The following is a 17,891-nucleotide window of genomic DNA, read 5'->3' as shown; positions in this document are numbered from 1 at the left end:
TATTCTGCGATGATATCTATAACAATTGACAATAAAATTCTGGCATCCCAGGTCCTTGGGAAGGACCCAATGTCTGGATAAAACAAACCAGTCAATAACACCTGTCTGACTGTGTAAATAAATAAATAAATAAGAAGTATTGTCTACACTGACTGGCAGTGGCTTCTCCCAGGTTGCAGGCAGGAGTCTCTTTCATCTCTATCTTGGAGATGCCAGGGAGGGAACTTGGAACCTTCTGTATGCAAGGATGCAGATGCCCTTCCCAGAATGGCCCCATTCCCTAAGGTGACTATCCTACAGTGCTCACACATGTAGTCACCCATTCAAATGCAAACCATGGTGAACCCTGCTTATCAAAGTAGACAATTCATGCATGCTTGAGCAGACCTTGTGACACTGTTGTAATGTGCTCTTCTGAATATTCAGGGTGAATACAGTCCACAGCCATGTGGACACATCCAGCTGTATCACAAGCAGAAGCTTTTGTGTGCTGGCAAGCTGTATTGTTATGGAACTGCAAGTCCACTGATGATGGCGGGGGTGTTGGGCAGGAGAGGAAATGTGAGAGGAGAAGAACTGGCCAAGAAACAAATTTGCTTCTAAGAAAATAATCAGTTTAGGTGGAGACAGCCAAGCATAGAGCTTAGGGAGAGTGTTAATTCTCCAATCTCCAAATTCAGACAAAATGGAAAGTAATTACTTTGGGCTCCTGGCATCAAACTCCAGTCATGGTTTTCCAATGCTGGATACACTTCCAAGCAGCTTAAAGGCTCCTGGATGGTGGGATTGCTTCAGAGGACACACTCCTTTGAGCCCAATTTCCCCCTTCACAAATATTCACAAGTCCCTGCTTGTAGCCATAGATATGCAGGGTTCTGCAATGTCTGTATTTTGGGTTCCTAAAAATCTCAGATGTCATTTACTTAAAGTGTTTAATGATGGGAGACACCATTGGAAGGTGTTAACCCTTCCTCCTTTCACTTGAGCATGTTGGCGCTTCTTGGTCACGTGAGAGTATGACAGAACATGGGAAAATGGCTGACATCCAATTAATGAAGTGATGCAGCGGGAAAATGCTTGACTAACAAGCAGAAGGTTGCCGGCTCGAATCCCCGTTGGTACTATATTGGGCAGCAGCGATATAGCAAGATGCTGAAAGGCCATCCTCTCATACTGTTAGGGAGTAGGCAATGGTAAACCCCTCCTGTATTCTACCAAAGAAAACCACAGGGCTCTGTGGGTGCCAGGAATTGACCTGACGGCACACTTTTCCTTTAGTGCAATGATGCACCCATGGAAGATGGTTGCATAGCTGAGCAGATGCTCGAAGTTAATCAGTCTCTTGCAGTCTCAGTCTCCTTGCACAAGCATTGTGCTTGTACAACAAGGATACTGTTTTTCCTCCTCCTCCTCCTTCTGATATTTATATACCCAACCAAAGTTCTCAAAGCAGTTTACATAGAAAAAACAAATAATACATAAATAAGATGGTCCCCTGTATCTCCAAAAGGCTCATCGTCTAAAAAGAAACACAAGGGAAATACCCTCAACAGCCACTAGAGGGAAGCTGTGCTGGGGCTGGATAGGGCCAGTTGCTCGCCCCCTCCTAAATATAAGAGAATTGCCACTATAAAGGGCATCTCTTTGCTCAGTTAGCATTCCCTGCAACATGTATGGCCTGAGAAAGAGGTTTCCATAGCAGGAGGCATGCCACAGTTTGCACAAGCATACCCAATTGCATTGGTGCAACAGTAGTCTGGAATGCAAGCTTCTAACTTAGGGGAGAGCCCAGCCCGATTTTTGTGGCTCGTGTAAGCCACTGGGCTCACAGGCAAGCCCGGTGGCTTACAAGCGGGTCACCCGCTTCTGTAGCCCATCCCTTGAACCGGGTTTGCAGAGCGAGCACGCCGCAAACCCGGTTTTTAAAATCGTGTGTAGGTGTGGCTCCGCACTGTGGCTACTCATGAGTAGACCCCCAGCCAGGAGGCTTAAAAGCAGCCTCCCAGCTTGGGGGTCTCTCCAGTATGCCCTGTGTGCTCGCACAGGGCATACTAGAGCTTCCAGGGCCCACACGGCCCCTGATCCTCCCAGCCCCCACCAGCTCTGTCATGAAGCTGGCAGTTGCGTGGGCAGCCGATCCAGCCACCCAGGGCTCCCACCCTGCTCATCCTGCTTACCCTTACAAAGCAGGTCACACTGATCGTGAGACCCGGCTCTTTGTGGGACTTGTTAGTGCAACATCCTTGGACTAGTGGGACATGTTTGCACTAGTACAGCGTTAGTTTGGATGTCAGCCACTAGGGAGCGGTTCTCACGACCAGCCCTACCTGGGTTTGCACAGCCCTAACTGGGTAGGACTGGTCATATGGAGTGCCAGGATCGGGACTGATCCTGGCACTCCCACACCAGATAGCCTGGGTTTTCTACCCAGGCTAAAAGCGAGGTAGGAGGGTGTGTGGGTGCCTTCCTACCCCACTGCTCGGTCATGTAGCAGCACAGACTGCCTTCAGCCCTGTTCAAGGTGCTTGCCTGGTTGTCTGTGCTACCAAAGAGGCTAGGGGAAGGAGCATCCTGGCTCCTAGAATGTCTGCAATGCACAGTGAGAGTAGCACAGTATTGTGAGCTTCACGAAGGTCAGGCATCCTTCCCCTGGCCTTTCTCTCACGGTGCCACTCTCTGCAGTGGTCATCATGTGGGAGCATGACATGGTGAGTGGCGTGGTTAGTGGTGGTTGTACGGTGGAAGATATGACTGATCCTGCCTTCACCCCACTCCCTAGCCCAAGATTCGTGGGTTGTGTAAATGACCCTTATGTCAGAAAGTAGACTAGATAGATAGACAAAATGTGTAACCCCTTACACCAAAAGGCACCATCCATGGGGATATCTCATATTACCCTCACAACAATTCAATGTATCGGGTTAGGCAGAAATGGGTCTGGTTTGCACAATAATTTGAATCTAGGTTTAATGTGGGTTACTGACGTTAGAATAATTGTGTGAAACCAGGCAAAGCTGGGAATCTCAGATTCCTTGTGGGCCATAAACCATCTTGGCACTGATTCACACCATCACACTAAAGTTGGTAACCCACATTAAACTTAGATTCAAGCAATTGCTGAACCAGGCCATTCTGTAATTTGCTCAAGGTGGTTATATTGTAATCGCACAGAACTACTTAGGTGGGGCGGTATGGAAATATAGTAAATAAATAAAATAGATAATAAAAGATCATCAAGTTTCCTTCATAGATGAAGGAGATTTAAACCTAGGAGGCGGGTCTCACGATCAAAGAGACCCACCTAGGGAGAGTGAGCAGGGAGAGCGGTCTTAGCCCGCTCTCCCCACAGACGACCAGCCAGTCTGCTCTGGGCGGCCACAGCGGCCGCCCACACGGCTGTCAGCTCCGTCACGAAGCCGGCCGGGGCTGGGGAGTTTGGGGGCTGCACGTCTCCCGGAAGCTCCAGCATGCCCTGCACAAGCGTGCAGGGTATGCTGGAGAGACCCCCAAGGAGGCTGCTTTTCAGCCTCCCAGCCGGGGGTCTACCCGTGAGTAGCTGTGGCACAGAGCAGTGCTGTGGCAAATCATGATCTGGAAGCCTGGGTTAGCAGAGTGCTTGCTCTGCTAACCCGGGCTTAGGGGAGGGCTACATAAGCGGGTGACCCGCTTAGGAACCACCGGGCTTGCAGCCGAGCCCGGTGGTTCTCACAAAGGGACGAAATAGCACTAGCCTCCACTAGCCCAATTTCATCCCATTGTGTGAATAGCCTCTAGGTCCCGTTCATTAGACCAGGAGGCTGTTCTCATGCACAGCCTAGCCTGGGCTAGGAACACTGAGCCCCGGTTAGGCTGCACATGAGAACTGCCGGGATTGGGCCTTATGCCGGTGGTGCAGGACTGCCTAATCCAGCTTTTAAGCCCAGCTGTTAGCCAAGGTTAAGGGAGTGAGTTCTCCCTTACCCCCAGCTGCCTGTTTGTGTGCAAGCAAGGGCTGCTTCCAGCCTGGCCGCACACAGAGACGGTGTCTAGAGTGTCTAGAGTGTCCATCTCTTGGGGGAATCCCCCCAATGCATCACGTGTGCTGCACGGTGCAATGTGGGATTCACGGAGGCTGGGACAACGAGTCCCAGCCTCAGATCAATCTACCCTGCTCTGCACTGCATGGTGCAGGGTTGATACTGTGGGAGTGCCACCAAGCAACAACTGATCATGGGCGGGGGGGGGGGAGAGGCAAGGTTTTGGAAGCCTTCCCCCACATCTAGTAGGTTGTGTGAATGCCCCCATATGGTGCAGAGGCAGACCTTCCATAAGGCAGGGTGACGGACTTCTATCTATCTATCTATCTATCTATCTATCTATCTATCTATCTATCTATCTATCTATCTATCTATCTATCTATCTATCTCAGTTGTAGACTGCCCCAAACTTCCATTTCTGGGCCCTTTACAACAATATAAAACAAATTTAGACAAAAATGAAAGCCTCAAAACAATTTAAAACCACAGTCAAGTAAAAAAGCTTGGGTGAATACATTTGTCTTTAAAGACTTTTTAAAAGGTTGTCAGAGGTGGAGAGGCTCTTATTTCAGCAGGGAGAGCATTCCAGAGTCTTGAGGTGGCAACAGAGAAGGCCTGTCCCTGTGTAGCCACCAGATGAGCCAGTGGCAACTGCAGACAAACCTCTCTAGATGATCTCAATGGACAACGGGGCTCTAGGCAAAGAAGACGTTCTCTTAACTCGCCTCCAGTGCAGGCACAGAGGGTGGCTAGTGCTGGCCCCCACCACCATGGTGCCACCCCATTGTCCACTGCTGCTGCTCCCCTTCCTTAGTCTGCTGGGGCATGCTGTTCACCTCCCCCTCCTCACCCCACTGGGGTGCACCTCTTTTTTTCTCCCTGCTCCAACCTGAGCTAGGAATGCCCTTGCCACCACTTTCTGGCTTGGTGACTTAGTCTGAGAACGCTTGCCTGTAGACACTATTATCTTGGTAGCATGGCCTGAGAATGGTGAGCACCTACCCACAGATGGATGGCCGTTAAGTTGTCCTTCACATCAGGCACCATGCCTTAGGCTACCCCTGTTATGGTGGGCCAAATTATAAGGCTGGGTCCACACATTCACAAAGATCCTGGTTAAAAGATTAATCAGGTATGGTGACCTCTGGGGGTTGATTGTGAGAATGCAGAATTTCAGGGCAAACCTGGTCAAATCACTCCAGTTACCCAGCATTTAACCAGGACAGATAACCAGGATTCAATCAACCACTGGTTTGTTCAGAATTTCCCTGAAATTTTGGGTTCTCACATTCAGCTCTTCTGGGCTCACTAATTCTGATTACCTTTTAAGCAGGATCCTTCTGATTGTGTGAGCCCGGTTTTTATTACAGATGAAATTCTGCATAATTTCCACTTGTTTAAAATGAAAAGCATTTTCATTTTAAGTGAGTGCCTCCTTTGTCATGAACCTTCCCTCCTATTAAGATCCGGTTATGGATCTTATGATCCAGTTATGGCTACCACTGGCCCGTTCACTGACTACTCAGGATTGGGCCTTCTCTGTGGCTGCCCCAGGGCTCTGGAATGCCCTCCCTGTTAAAATCAGAGTTTCTTCATCTCTGTTTTTAAAAAGACCCTTAAGATACATCTGTTTTCTCAGACTTTTAAATAATTTTAATTGGTTTTATATCATAATTGTTTTAATCATTGTATCCTGTTTTAATATTTTTTGTATTTTAACTTAACTTTGAAAAGGTGCAACTTTGCTCATTTAGCAGGGGACAAATCAAAAACAGCCACCAGGAGGGACACATTAGGCCATTCTGTACTGGTTTGCATGATCATGTGAATGCACAAAAATCCATCCAATCCAGGTTGCTCAAAACAGGATAGCCCAGTTTATGTACCCAGCTTGTAACCAAGGTAGGGGGAGAGGAGAGCACTCGTATTTTGTTTTTCGGGTTGTGTGGATCCACTTACCTTTCCTATGCAGCCCTGGGACCCAGCAGGCTTGGAAACAATAGAGAGCTGTGACTACAAGGCTGCCATCCATAACTGTGCCACTCTGCAAAGCACACTCTATGATCCTGCAGCTGCTTCAGCAGGACTGGGGTTGTCTCCTGTACCTTCATGGTCAATCACAGTGCAACTGCTCATGTCATGACACTTTCCAGTCTACTGGTAGTTCAAAGCATGCTGGGAAGACATAGAGGCCTATCAGCTCCCGATTTCAGCCACGGACACCAGGCCTGGCTTAATCATATGTTTCCTGGGTTTGCTGACCCAACAGAGGTTATGATCATCTGCTACTAATGGGGTAGGGGCCACTGTTCCCTCTAACAGGGATTCCCAGATGTTGTTGACTACAACTCCCAGAATCCCCAGCTGCAGTGTCATTTGGCTGGGGATTCTGGGAGTTGTAGTCAACAACATTTGGGAATCCTTGTTAGAAGGAACACTGGTAGGAGCTCTGTAAGCCTCCAACCCATCTCCTAATGGCCATGTGAACAGGCCTACTTATTTCCAACAACAAAAATCACAAAGAGGTTTTATGTAACAAAAGGAATGAGAAGAGGACCCCCTGTCCTGAGTGGGCTCACACCATCTAAAAAGAAACACATCAGTAACAGCCACTGGGAGGGACACTGTGTTGGGTTAAATAGGATGGATGCAAAAGAGGGGTACTATTCAGACAAAAATTTGGACAAATACAAAAACTATGAGGTCATTCACACAATCAAAAACTGTGTTCCACCCAGGTTTTGGGAGCCATGTGTGCTTCCAATTTTTGGTTGTGTGCAAGCAAGGTAAGAGGCAAACCTGGGTAGAACTGGGTAGCTTTTCCTCCTACCTTGCGTCCACACAATCACTTCTACCCAGGTTTTCCTCCTACCTTGCTTCCACACCACTGAAAATTGAGCACACAAACAGCTCCCAAGCCCAGGTAGAACACAGTTTTCGATTATATGAATGACCTCTATGAGTACTAACAATGTAGTTTTTTAATGCAGTGTAAGGTGCAACATCCTATAAGACTCAGAGTAAATAAATACAGTATATTTAATATTTTAATATCTGTGACTAATGGAGAAAATCTCTAGATTTTCATACTCTCTCTTACTCCTGAAAGTTAATATTTAGTAAAGAAATGTTGGTATGCCACGTTTTTAGATTTATTTATTGTATTTTTTCACAAGTGAACTCCTTGTTAGAATGACTGTTAGGAACACCCTTTTTAATGATTTCTATCTGGACTGAAGAAGATAGCAAAACATGTTCTTAGCACGGCACATATCACCTTTTTTGTACATTTGGACTTTGCATTATTTGCATATTTGCATCCATTGTATTCATTTTGGTCGCTATCTTTGTTCTACTTAGATTCTGCTTAATACATTTCTTTACAGTGAGTGTTTAGGAAGTTAGGTAAAGTTTGCCATCAAGTCAATTTCGACTCCTGGCAGCCACAGAGCCCTGTGGTTTTCTTTGGAAGAATACAGGAGGGGTTTACCATTGCCATCTCCTGTGCAGTATGAGATGATGCCTTTCAGCATCTTCCTATATTGCAGCTGCCTGATATAGAACCAGTGGGGATTCGAAACGGCAACCTTCTTCTTGTTAGTCAAGCATTTCCCCACTTACATTGCATCAAAACTTTTACATTGTTAGTACTCATTGCCTTTTTATTTGGACAGTTCCCCCCCCCGCTAAATATGAAAGTTCTCCCTTTCAAAGGTGCCTCTTTTGCCCTGTGTAGTTTGACCCTCTCACCCTTATTTTGTATGACGTTGTGGTGGAGACTGGATTATTGTTGTTTGTTTGAGGGGCAAACCGAAATGGATTTCGTGGGAGGGAGGGAGGGAGAGGAAGAGAGAGAAGAGCTGACATCCCTTCATAGGCAGGTCAAAGGAATCTCTCATGGTTACTTTGCCTGGCAACTTAATTGCCTCATTGCATAAGGTACTTCACTCTCAAGAGCCCCTACCCAGAAAAGCTTATTATTACCAGGCTTTTGTTGTGGTTGCAGGGCAATGCGGCGGCGTCTTGAGCTCTCTGAGGAAAAGTTGCTCAAAGGTTAATCCTCTTTAAAGTTAAAAGGCCAGCTTGTACCTGTTAGCAGCCTTTCCACAAAGAACTGAAATACCACCGGAAAGAAAGATGTAGGCAGGATGAAGTGGAGCACCTTGTGGGGTCAGCAAGAGGGTCTTTAAGACAGGAGGGGCTGCACAGTTTGCCCCCTATAGGAATGCCCCCCCACCGCCATCCCTATGACGGGTTATTCCACATCAAAGAGCGCCTCCCAGTGGTCACAACGGGATCACATGTTGCAAACTTCTGTTCTCCGCCAGCAGCAGCCAATGATGGGGAACAGGGAGGCGGAAACTCAAAATGTGGTGCCATTGTGAAGTGAATACTGCCCTTTTATCCAGGCTTTTGGCCAATGAGCTGTCCTTTGCGCTTTTGAAATGCTTAGCTGTTCTGTTTTAATGTTTTCATTGGATTGTTTTTATCTTGTTATTAACTGCCCTGGGGTTTGGGACAAAGCACGATATATACATAATATAAATATACATATAAATTAATTAAACAAGTTAAATTGTATCATGTGAGTTCTCTTCTATGTTAAAAAGAATATATGCCACTTTTCTGTTAATAATAATAAAAAGTTCTTGACGAAGTTTGCAGAGCAAAAGGAATTACTTGTCTTAGAGAAGTTAAGGCCTGGGGGGTGGGGGGTGGGGAATGGGTGAATGGGGAAAATCCTTTCCCCCAGAAAAAAATGAAAAACAAACCTGTTTCCATAGCCCCCCACCCTTTATTTAATGTTTTCCATTCCACACACACCCACCCCACCAAGGTCTTCACATCGCTACCCTGTCCTCAAAGGGCTCACAATAGAAAAATAAGCATAAGGAGTCACCTGTAAGGTGAAATAATAATAATGGCTTACATATCCATGATATGATATGATATGATATGATATGATATTATAAATATTATATTATAAATAATAATAATAATAATTAATGGCTTACTGTAGCAGAGTCTAAATCACCCAGTTAGTTCCACTTCCACAGTCATAGTACTGGGTAGCAGTGTTCCCTCTAATGGGGATTCCCAGATGTTATTGACTACAACTCCCAGAATCCCCAGCTGCAATGGCTTTTGCTTGGGGATTGTGGGAGTTGTAGTCAAAAACATCTGGGAATCCCCGTTAGAGGGGACACTGCTGGGTAGCACTGGCACTGCTGACTGTTGCACAGTAACATGTTGCACAACTGCACATTGTGCACTACTTCCACTGGGAATACTGGAAGTAGTGTGAGATGTGCAATTGCGCAAAAATCATCAGTGCCGGTACTGCCCTCTTGCACAGCAGTGTCGTCAGGCGATTTAAAGCCCCAAAATGCGATGGGGGAGGGGGTTCTATACCACCTGCATTATGAAGGAGGAGACGTAAGCTACCAATAATTACATCCACACCATGTCCAGTGGTTAACTTCTATGGGGGAGAACATAAGATCCTTGGGCTGGATCGGGCCCAAGGCCCATCTAGTCTAGCATCCAGTTTCACACAGTGGCCCACCAATTGTCTCTGGGAAGCCCAAAGGCAAGAGCTGCAGGCATGCCCTGCTGTTACTCCCCTGCAACCTGGTATCTAGAGGCATCTTGCCTCTGAGGCTGGAGGTGGCCTATATAGCCCTCAGATTAGTAGCCATTGACAGAGACCTGTCCTCCATGAATTTACCTAAACCCCTCTTAAATCCATCCAGGCGGTTGGCCATCATCACATCCTGTGGCAGAGAATTCCATGGGTTAATTATGAGTTGTGTGAAGAAGCACTTCCTTTTGTTGGTCCTAAACTCTTGGCAATCAGTTTCATGGGATGACCCCTGGTCCTAGTGTTATGAAAGAGAGAGAGAGAGAGAGAGAGAGAGAGAGAGAGAGAGAGAGAGAGAGATTTCTCTCTATCAACATTTCCCACATCATACATAATTTTATAGACCTCTATCATGTCTCCCTGCACTCGTCTTTTTTCTAAACTAAAAAGCCCCAGATGCTGTAGCCTTGCCTCGTAAGGAAGGTGCTCCAGGCCCCTGATCATCTTGGTCGCCCTCCTCTGTACCTTTTCCAGTTCTACAATGTCTTTCCTAAGATATGGTGACTGGAACTGTACACCATACTCCAAATGTGGCTGCACCATTGCTTTGTATAAGGGCATGATAATATCAGCGGTTTTATTTTCAACCCCCTTCCTAATGACTCCAAGCATGGAATTGGCCGTTTTTACATCTGCCACACATTGCGTTGACACTTTCAACAGCACTGATTCAGCACTTTCAATGACACTTTCAATGGGAGAAGAGAATGGGCCTTTCTCTGGGCCCACGGCAGGCAGTGTGTCACTGCTGATGGGTCACCAACAACAGGGATTTCTCCCTTTGGGGTGCTGCTTCAAGTCATGCTTCAAGTCATGGTGTCCCCGATCCATGTCATGTTATTCTCACAACAACCCTGTAAGGTGGGTTAAATTAGAACGAGAGAGGGTAACTGGCCTAAGATCACTCAGTGAGCCTGTTCTCCTGACCACAGACTCCTGGGTAGGACAGGGTTAACTCAGGAATATTTGGGGAACTGAGAGGCCTCCCAACGCCACAGCTCTGGACCTGGGTAGCCCAGATCCGCTACCCAGGTTAAGAGTGAGGTAGGAGACAAAGAGTGCTGTCCTACCTTTCTCTGATGTAGTCTACAACACCAGCATGATTTAAACTGTTCCCAGGTTGCTGGTGGCCATGATTATCATAGAGTTCTGTGGAAAGCAGGGCCAGGCAGAGCGGAGCTGCTGCAACACAGAGGGCTGCCTCTGTGCTGCTCACGCAATGCATTGTGGGATATGTGGAGGACCCAGCCCCCAATTTCACGAATCGAGAATGCCACTGTGGCATTCATGTGAGCACGCAAGCTGCAGAGCCCAAACTAGGCTCTGGTCATCTGGGAGGCATGAAGTAGGAGCAAGGAGCACGCCTTCCCTCCAGCCCACCCTCATACAGACATGAGAATGAGCCCAGTGCATTTCAAAGCAAAGTAGTATCTGAACCTGGGTCTCTCGAATCCTGCTGTGACATACTAACCACTTTACTAGGGTCTCCCAACTTGGAGCTCTCAGAAATTGTTGAACCACATTTTTGGCCATTGTGCTGGGGGGTGATGAGACTTGCACTCCAACAACACCGGGGGGGGGGGGCGGTTCACAGTTTGGAACCGCCGCACTAAACCATTTTGGTCTCACTCCCTTTCTGCATGTTGTCCTTTCCATGTAAACACCAGCCCATATGCAAACAGGGCCGATGTGGATCGAACACACACTTGACCCTCCCAAGATGGTGGTTGACAGGAAGAGGGAAGTTGGACCAGGAAGGCAAAAAGACGTTTGTTGTGAGGGCACAGCCTTTGAATTCCATCAAGTACCCCTGCTAACTGAGCAGGTCCAAAGGGTGCCTCTTTGCTCGAGGTCATCTAGCCCAACTCCAAGAAAGCAACAAAAAAGAGGAAACATACAAAACATTCAAAAGGGATTAGAGATTTTAAACGCAAATCCGGAGTACAACAGATCCGTCAGATCCAGATTCAGGAGACCCTAACACACTGAATCCCAGACCTGTTCTCCCTAATAAGCGTAAAATACCAGTTACCTTGTTAATCGACTTGGAAGCTGATCCTGAAGGGGAATCAGACAGGGGAGATGAGAGAAATCAGGACCAAGACATGGTACCTGACAAGGAAGAGGCACCTTTCAGAGAGGTGATCCTCTTATATTTAGCAGGGGGAGAGCAACTGGCCCTCTCCAACCCCAGCAAACATTCCTCCAGTGGCTGCTGTTGGTGTCTACCTTATGTCACTTTATAGATTGTGAGCCTTTTGGGATAGGGAATAGGAACATAGGAATATAGGCAACTGCCATATACGGAGTCACACCATTGGCCTATGTAGCTCAGTATTGTCTACACAGACTGGCAGCAGCTTCTCCAAGGTTGCAGGCAGGAATCTCTCAGCCCTATCTTGGAGATGCCTGGGAGGGAACTTGGCACCTTCAGCTCTTCCCAGAGCGACTCCATCCCCTAAGGGGAATATCTTACAGTGCTCACACATCAAGTCTCCCATTCATATGCAACCAGGGTAGACCCTGCTTAGCTAAGGGGACAAGTCATGCTTGCTACCACAAGAACAGCTCTCCTCCTCTCATTCTTTATTAAATTTATTTCATTTATTTATTTAACATATTTTTAGACTTCCCAAAACTTTCGTTAAATGAGAATCCTCTCATTTATTATTTGTTTACTCTTCCATGCTACCATGTTTCCCATGTTTCCAAGTTACTTTGGAAACTTTTGTTGAAAAGCCGTATATACATAGTAGTAGTAGTAGTAGTTGTTGTTGTTGTAGTAATTTATTTATTCACTATTTATTGAACAGATGTGTATACTGACCACTACCAAAGTCTCTAGGCAGTTTACAGCGTAAAACAAACCAAGAATTTAATGAATTTAAAATATCCATAAAAACATACCAACTAAAAAGCTTGGCTGAAGAGATGTGTCTTTAGTTGTTCCTAAAAGCCAGCTGGGATGAAGCAGCTCTAATCTCAGCAGCAAGTGCCTTCCACAGCCCTGGGGCAACTACGAGAAGGTGAGCCCTATGATAAGTTATAAGGCAGGGTTGCATAACTTCGGCCCTACTGCAGATGTTGGACTACAACTCCCATCATACCTGACTATTTGTCACTAAGCTGGGGGTGATGGGAGCTGTAATACAAAACCAGCTGGAGCACCAGAGCTATGCAGCCCTGTTTAAGGTGACCATTGCCGAGAAATTGGAGTGTGCCTTACAAGCAAACAGTGGAGCGATTGCTTGCAGTCCAAAGACAGCCTCTATTCCAAATGTTGTTAAACCACCTAGCAAATTGCAGAGTGACTCTGGGAGTTAATTGCTCTGCAAGGTGATAGGGAATGTACACTTGGGCTTTTGGAAACATTTTGTACCTTGGCACATTTTAACAAACTCGAACATAAGCTCTCCAGCACATCCATATAATTAAACCAGAGATCCTGCTTTGGGAAGGCACACCTACATAACAATTCCCTTTTGACTGCTCAGGCAGTCCTTTCAGCTTACTCAGAGAGAAGCAGCAAAAGGGAATTAGTATTATTAGCATATGTTAACGGCTGCTTTGAACTCAGCACAGTCTCTTTGAAATATCTTTTGAATGAGGACGGCAAAGTATTTCTTTTATAACAGAGCACCTGGAAAACAGCTCCGTGATTTCCTTTCCAGCAGGGATAGTAAAATCCCAGCAAGCGGCCCCCTCCACAAACTTCACTGTGCCCTTTTCCTCCCCCCACCCCTGAAAGAACATTTACCTTTGTTGCAGGCTGGGTTGGGGAGAGGGTTTTTTTTTTCCCCCCTTCAGAAAATGGAGCCATTTCGGAATATCTGAGGCCATTGGTTTTCAAACTGTATCCCAAGGAAGCTTGGTAGACACTAGGTTGTGTGTGTGTGTGTGTGTAGGTGTCTGTTACAGCTGTGCACCAGGTCGGATCTGACAGACATGAAGGAGTGACAAGACCTCTGTCAGGAATTGTCAGAGGCAGTTTTGACATGACTGTAGGGAACCTCTGACCATCGGAACGGCTGTTGTTACAGAACTCTGTTGGAGATCCGACATATCTGTCGGACCCACTCCACACCCACCCACCCTCCCTCTCTTCCTCCTTTATCTCTGACTAGGTAGGATTGGGGACAGTCTGCTTGTTGCTTGATCTTTTCTCCAGAGGTAGTGTGTGTGTGTGCGCACACACGCACAACTTTCATGGCCCTTTTAGTTCTGTGAATAATGTGGCTGCAGCCTCAGATAAATCTACTAATCTCAGAAGCATTCGGCCCAGCAATTTTTTAAAAAGCCCCCTTAAAAAAACAAAAGCCCCTCCTGTAGCTGCAGGAGGCAACTCTCTCTCTCTCTCTCTCTCTCTCCCTTTCCCTGAAAGATCAAACAATCTTCACCCTGTCTTCGGCCCCTACTCAGTCAAAGATGGAGGAGGAAGTGGAGGGGGGTAAGGAAAAAGAGAGGGCAATGAAGAGAGGGGGGTTCCAACAGACATGTTGAATCTTCCACATGACACACATGGTACAAAAGTGTATTAATTACATTTATATCTTGCTCTTCCTCCAAGGAGCCCAGAGTGGTGTACATGGTTATGTTTATCCTCACAACAACCCTGTGCGGTAGGTTAGGCTGAGAGATATGTGACTGGCTCAAAGCCACAGAGAGGCCAACATGCCATGGTTGGGCTGGGTCTTGTCAGAATCTGATTCTTGAAACCGTACACAGGCATATACACCAACATGGAATGGAATGGAATCTTTATTTCGGTCATTGACCAGACAAATACAACAACATGCATTTGTGCAAATGATCATACATGTGTTCATTTTAAAAGTGAACCTGAGTACAGGCCCCTTCAAATGCAAGGGACAGATAGGAAGCGTACTATTGTTGGTTATTGAACAAAATGTATGAATAACTATATGTGTGTACAGATCTGTACACAATTCAGGCCTGCTCAACTTAGGCCCCCCAGCTGTTTTTGGACTACAACTCCCATAATTCCCAGCCACTGTGGCCAATAGCCAGGGATTGTGGGAGTTGTAGGCCAACATCTGCAGGAGGGCCGAAGTTGAGCAGCCCTGGTACACATGTACACTGTATACAGATTACATGTATATTGTAGATAATGTGTGAATAGGGGTGGACTCCCAAAAAGAATAAGATGGCTGAGTCCTGAGTGGAATGTATCTTGTTTTTTTAATATGGGCAGGGAAATTCATTTTTGTAAATGCTCCCTTAGGTGGAAATGCCCCCTGCAAATAGAAATCTAGCACAGGCAGAAGCCTGCTAGGATATGTTCTTTCCCCCTGATATTGCTAGTATTCTATTTCCAGGAAGTGAATTAGAGGTTGCATTTGCACCTAACATGACACCGGAGGTGAAGGGACCTCCAGTTTCATTTTCTGTATGTATGAAAGAGGACAACCGTAGTTTCACAGGAAAATGGACTCGGGTTTTTCCTCCCCAGACAGTGATTTATACTTTTGGTATGTAGTGAGTTCCATTGCCTGGACTTCCGGTTCTACAGTGCCAGCATTATGTCCGAACACTGGCACTGCATTCTGGTTGCTTTGCATTTGGAATTGAGGGAGGAAGCTCCTCCCTCACTCTGGCTGCTATTGGCTGCCAGGGCTGTCCTTCATAAAGACGGAAGCCGAGGCAGTCAGTTCCCCATCCTCTCTGCAGTCAGTGAGACTGCAGAGAGGGAACTCTCCAGAACATCTGAATTTGGATGGGAGAGCGGAGGGACGGGGGAGCAGAATCATGACCACAGTTCTGCATCACATCCAAAGGCGGCCAGTGTGACATTCAGAAATGGCCACTTTTACTTGAGTTCTCTTGCACCTTGGACTTTCACCACCTCATTCTTCTGTCTCTGTAGATCAGAGCTGCTCAACTTTGGCCCTCCAGTTATTTTTGGACTCCAACTCCCAACATCCCTAGCCACAGTGGCCAGTAGTCAAGGATTATGGGAGTTGTAGGCCAACATCTGTAGAAGGGATGAAGCTCAGCAGGCCTGCTGTAGATGCTGCCCTGCTCTCACTGGCTGACACCCAGATTATGTTACTAATGAGTAGTCCTACTGAAATTAACTAGGATGTCAGCCAATGTTTCCTCTCAGATTAAGTGTGGATAGGATCACACAACCTCACGGTGCAATCTCATTAGGAGGTTTGCTGGGAAGAAAGTCCCCTGTGTTATAAGGGGCTTACTCCCAGGTAAGTGTGCATAGAATCACAGCCCCAGGGTGCTATGTCCGTCTGTCATGTCACCCTTGAGTGCAAGTACTACTAATTGTGCCTGGTAAGAAGTACTGTGGCGACGGGGGGGGGGGCATGCTCATTAAATTCACAACCCTTTGAAATGAATGCATGGCTAGAGGCGCTTATCAACTCCACTCCTTCTCATCCCCTGTATGAATGGGAATTCTCTCCAGTGGCAAAAAGCAGGTCTTTGATTCCATTTTGTCTTCCCGTTCAGCAAGCCCCCTTGTTGTCAGGAAAATCTCTGGAGCTTTTTGCAAGCTCCGAGTTAATAAAGCGGGAGAAAATTACAGCTATTAGAGAGGGGGAGCTCTCGAAAACCCACCTAGCCAGGAAGCTGCCTCTTTGGGGAATAGCCTCATAACTTCATGTGCAGCAAGTCTGACATGTAGCTCTCGTTAACAAGCCGGCGAATAGATGTCTGATTAAGGTGATTTTGCAGCATTCAGCAGCATGCAAACCAACTCTCACACCCACACTGATTCTGTTTGGCAAGACTTGTTCCAGCCCTGGACTACACTTGCCGTAGAATTAGGTGCTAGAATCCTGAGGGAGCAGCACGGATTGTACCACGTCAGGCTGCAAGTGGGGGAAACTGCATTTTTCAATGGATTTGAAGAATGCCCTGGAAATATACAGTCTAGCCAGCAAGGAGAAAAGTTCCAGCACAGTGCACATTGCCTATTGTACTAGTTTCTATCTGCAAATAGGTTTGTTGTGCTTCTTAACAGAAGGGAACATTCAAAAAATGTGATTCCCTTACCTATAGTTTGGAGTGGAGCAGTCTATTCTAACACCCCGGAATTCTTCCACTTCGTTGTGTAGACTAAGTGATATTCTCTGTTCAATTTTTTTTTTTTTTTTTTTTTGCTGCAGAGAAAACAAAGTCTATCAATATGCCTGAAGTTTGCTCACAGCCAGGGCCTTTCCGGGAGGGGGCAAGGGGGCAGTTGTTCTGGAGGGAGCCCCATCTAAAATATGATTCAATATTTTAAATGATCAGCTCAGTCCTTTTCTTTCAAGGCAATGAAACTACTCAGCTGCAATATAAAGGCTCAAGGGTTATTTCAGCATCTGGGGTTATTACACGGACACAGGATGCAGTGGCTGATGTACTGCACAGTCTGAAAGTCAAACACTAAGCTTGTTCATACATCCATTAACATCAGGGTAGGAGGCCTTGTACCCTGGTTTGCATGGTTGTGTGAACTCATGAAATCTCTCCAACCCAGGTTGCTCAAAGCAGGGTAGTCCAGTTTTTATACCCTGCTCTTAACCAAGGTAGGAGGAGAGAAGAGCACTCTTACCTTGTTGTGTGGATCTTCTCACCTTTTCTATCAGCAGCAGGCCTGGAAACAATAGAGAGATGTGAATGTAGGGCGGCCATCCATGAATGTACCACTCTGCAAAGCACACTCTTTCATCCTATATTGGGCCTTCCTCCTGCCCCTTCATCACCAATCAGAAGGTAGCTGCTGATGTAAGGAGGCCTTCCAAATGCTTTGCAAAGCAAAGCATTCTGGGGAGGCCTTTGGAGGTCTTTCCATGCTTCCAGCTCCTGATTTCAGCAATGGACGCCTTGCCTGGCTTACCTGTGTGTTTCCTAGGTTTGCTGATCCAAAAAGAGGTTCTGATCGTGAGCTGCTACTGGGGTGGGAGCTTTCTAACACTGACCCCCATAAATTTGTGTTTCCAGCTAGGCAATTCCAAACTGTGGTGACATCACTGCTTGCTACACATCTTGGATTAATCTAATCGGCCCTTAATTCCAGCTTAAATGTGTTAGGTATGGGCAACTCTTTCTGAGTTCAGATACTGTTCTTTAAGGTCCGAGGCAAAGCTTGCACCATTTAAAACAGAGTTGTCAAATTGCAGTGCACCTTCTGGGCTATTCATTGCTCATCCTCTCTAGCATGTTCATTTTTATCTGGAATGAAATGGTGGTGGTAGATATGAAGAACTGAGGCA

General features: G+C 46.5%; 1 long non-coding RNA gene across 1 annotated transcript in view; it reads right to left on the bottom strand.

Annotated features, from left to right (window-relative positions):
* Nucleotides 1-17,342, bottom strand: part of LOC128349270 (uncharacterized) — a 28,296-nt gene extending 10,954 nt beyond the window's left edge. Inside the window, exon 1 of the long non-coding RNA XR_008318682.1 lies at nucleotides 17,231-17,342. This is a non-coding gene — a long non-coding RNA (uncharacterized LOC128349270). The remainder of the gene's footprint in view (nucleotides 1-17,230) is intronic.
* Nucleotides 17,343-17,891: the final 549 nt, after the last annotated feature.

The sequence above is a fragment of the Hemicordylus capensis genome, chromosome 3 (assembly GCF_027244095.1).
Source record: "Hemicordylus capensis ecotype Gifberg chromosome 3, rHemCap1.1.pri, whole genome shotgun sequence".
In the NCBI taxonomy this organism is placed as follows: domain Eukaryota; kingdom Metazoa; phylum Chordata; class Lepidosauria; order Squamata; family Cordylidae; genus Hemicordylus; species Hemicordylus capensis.
Note: the sequence above shows the minus strand (reverse complement) of the source record. Positions and strands in the feature narration are given on the sequence as shown.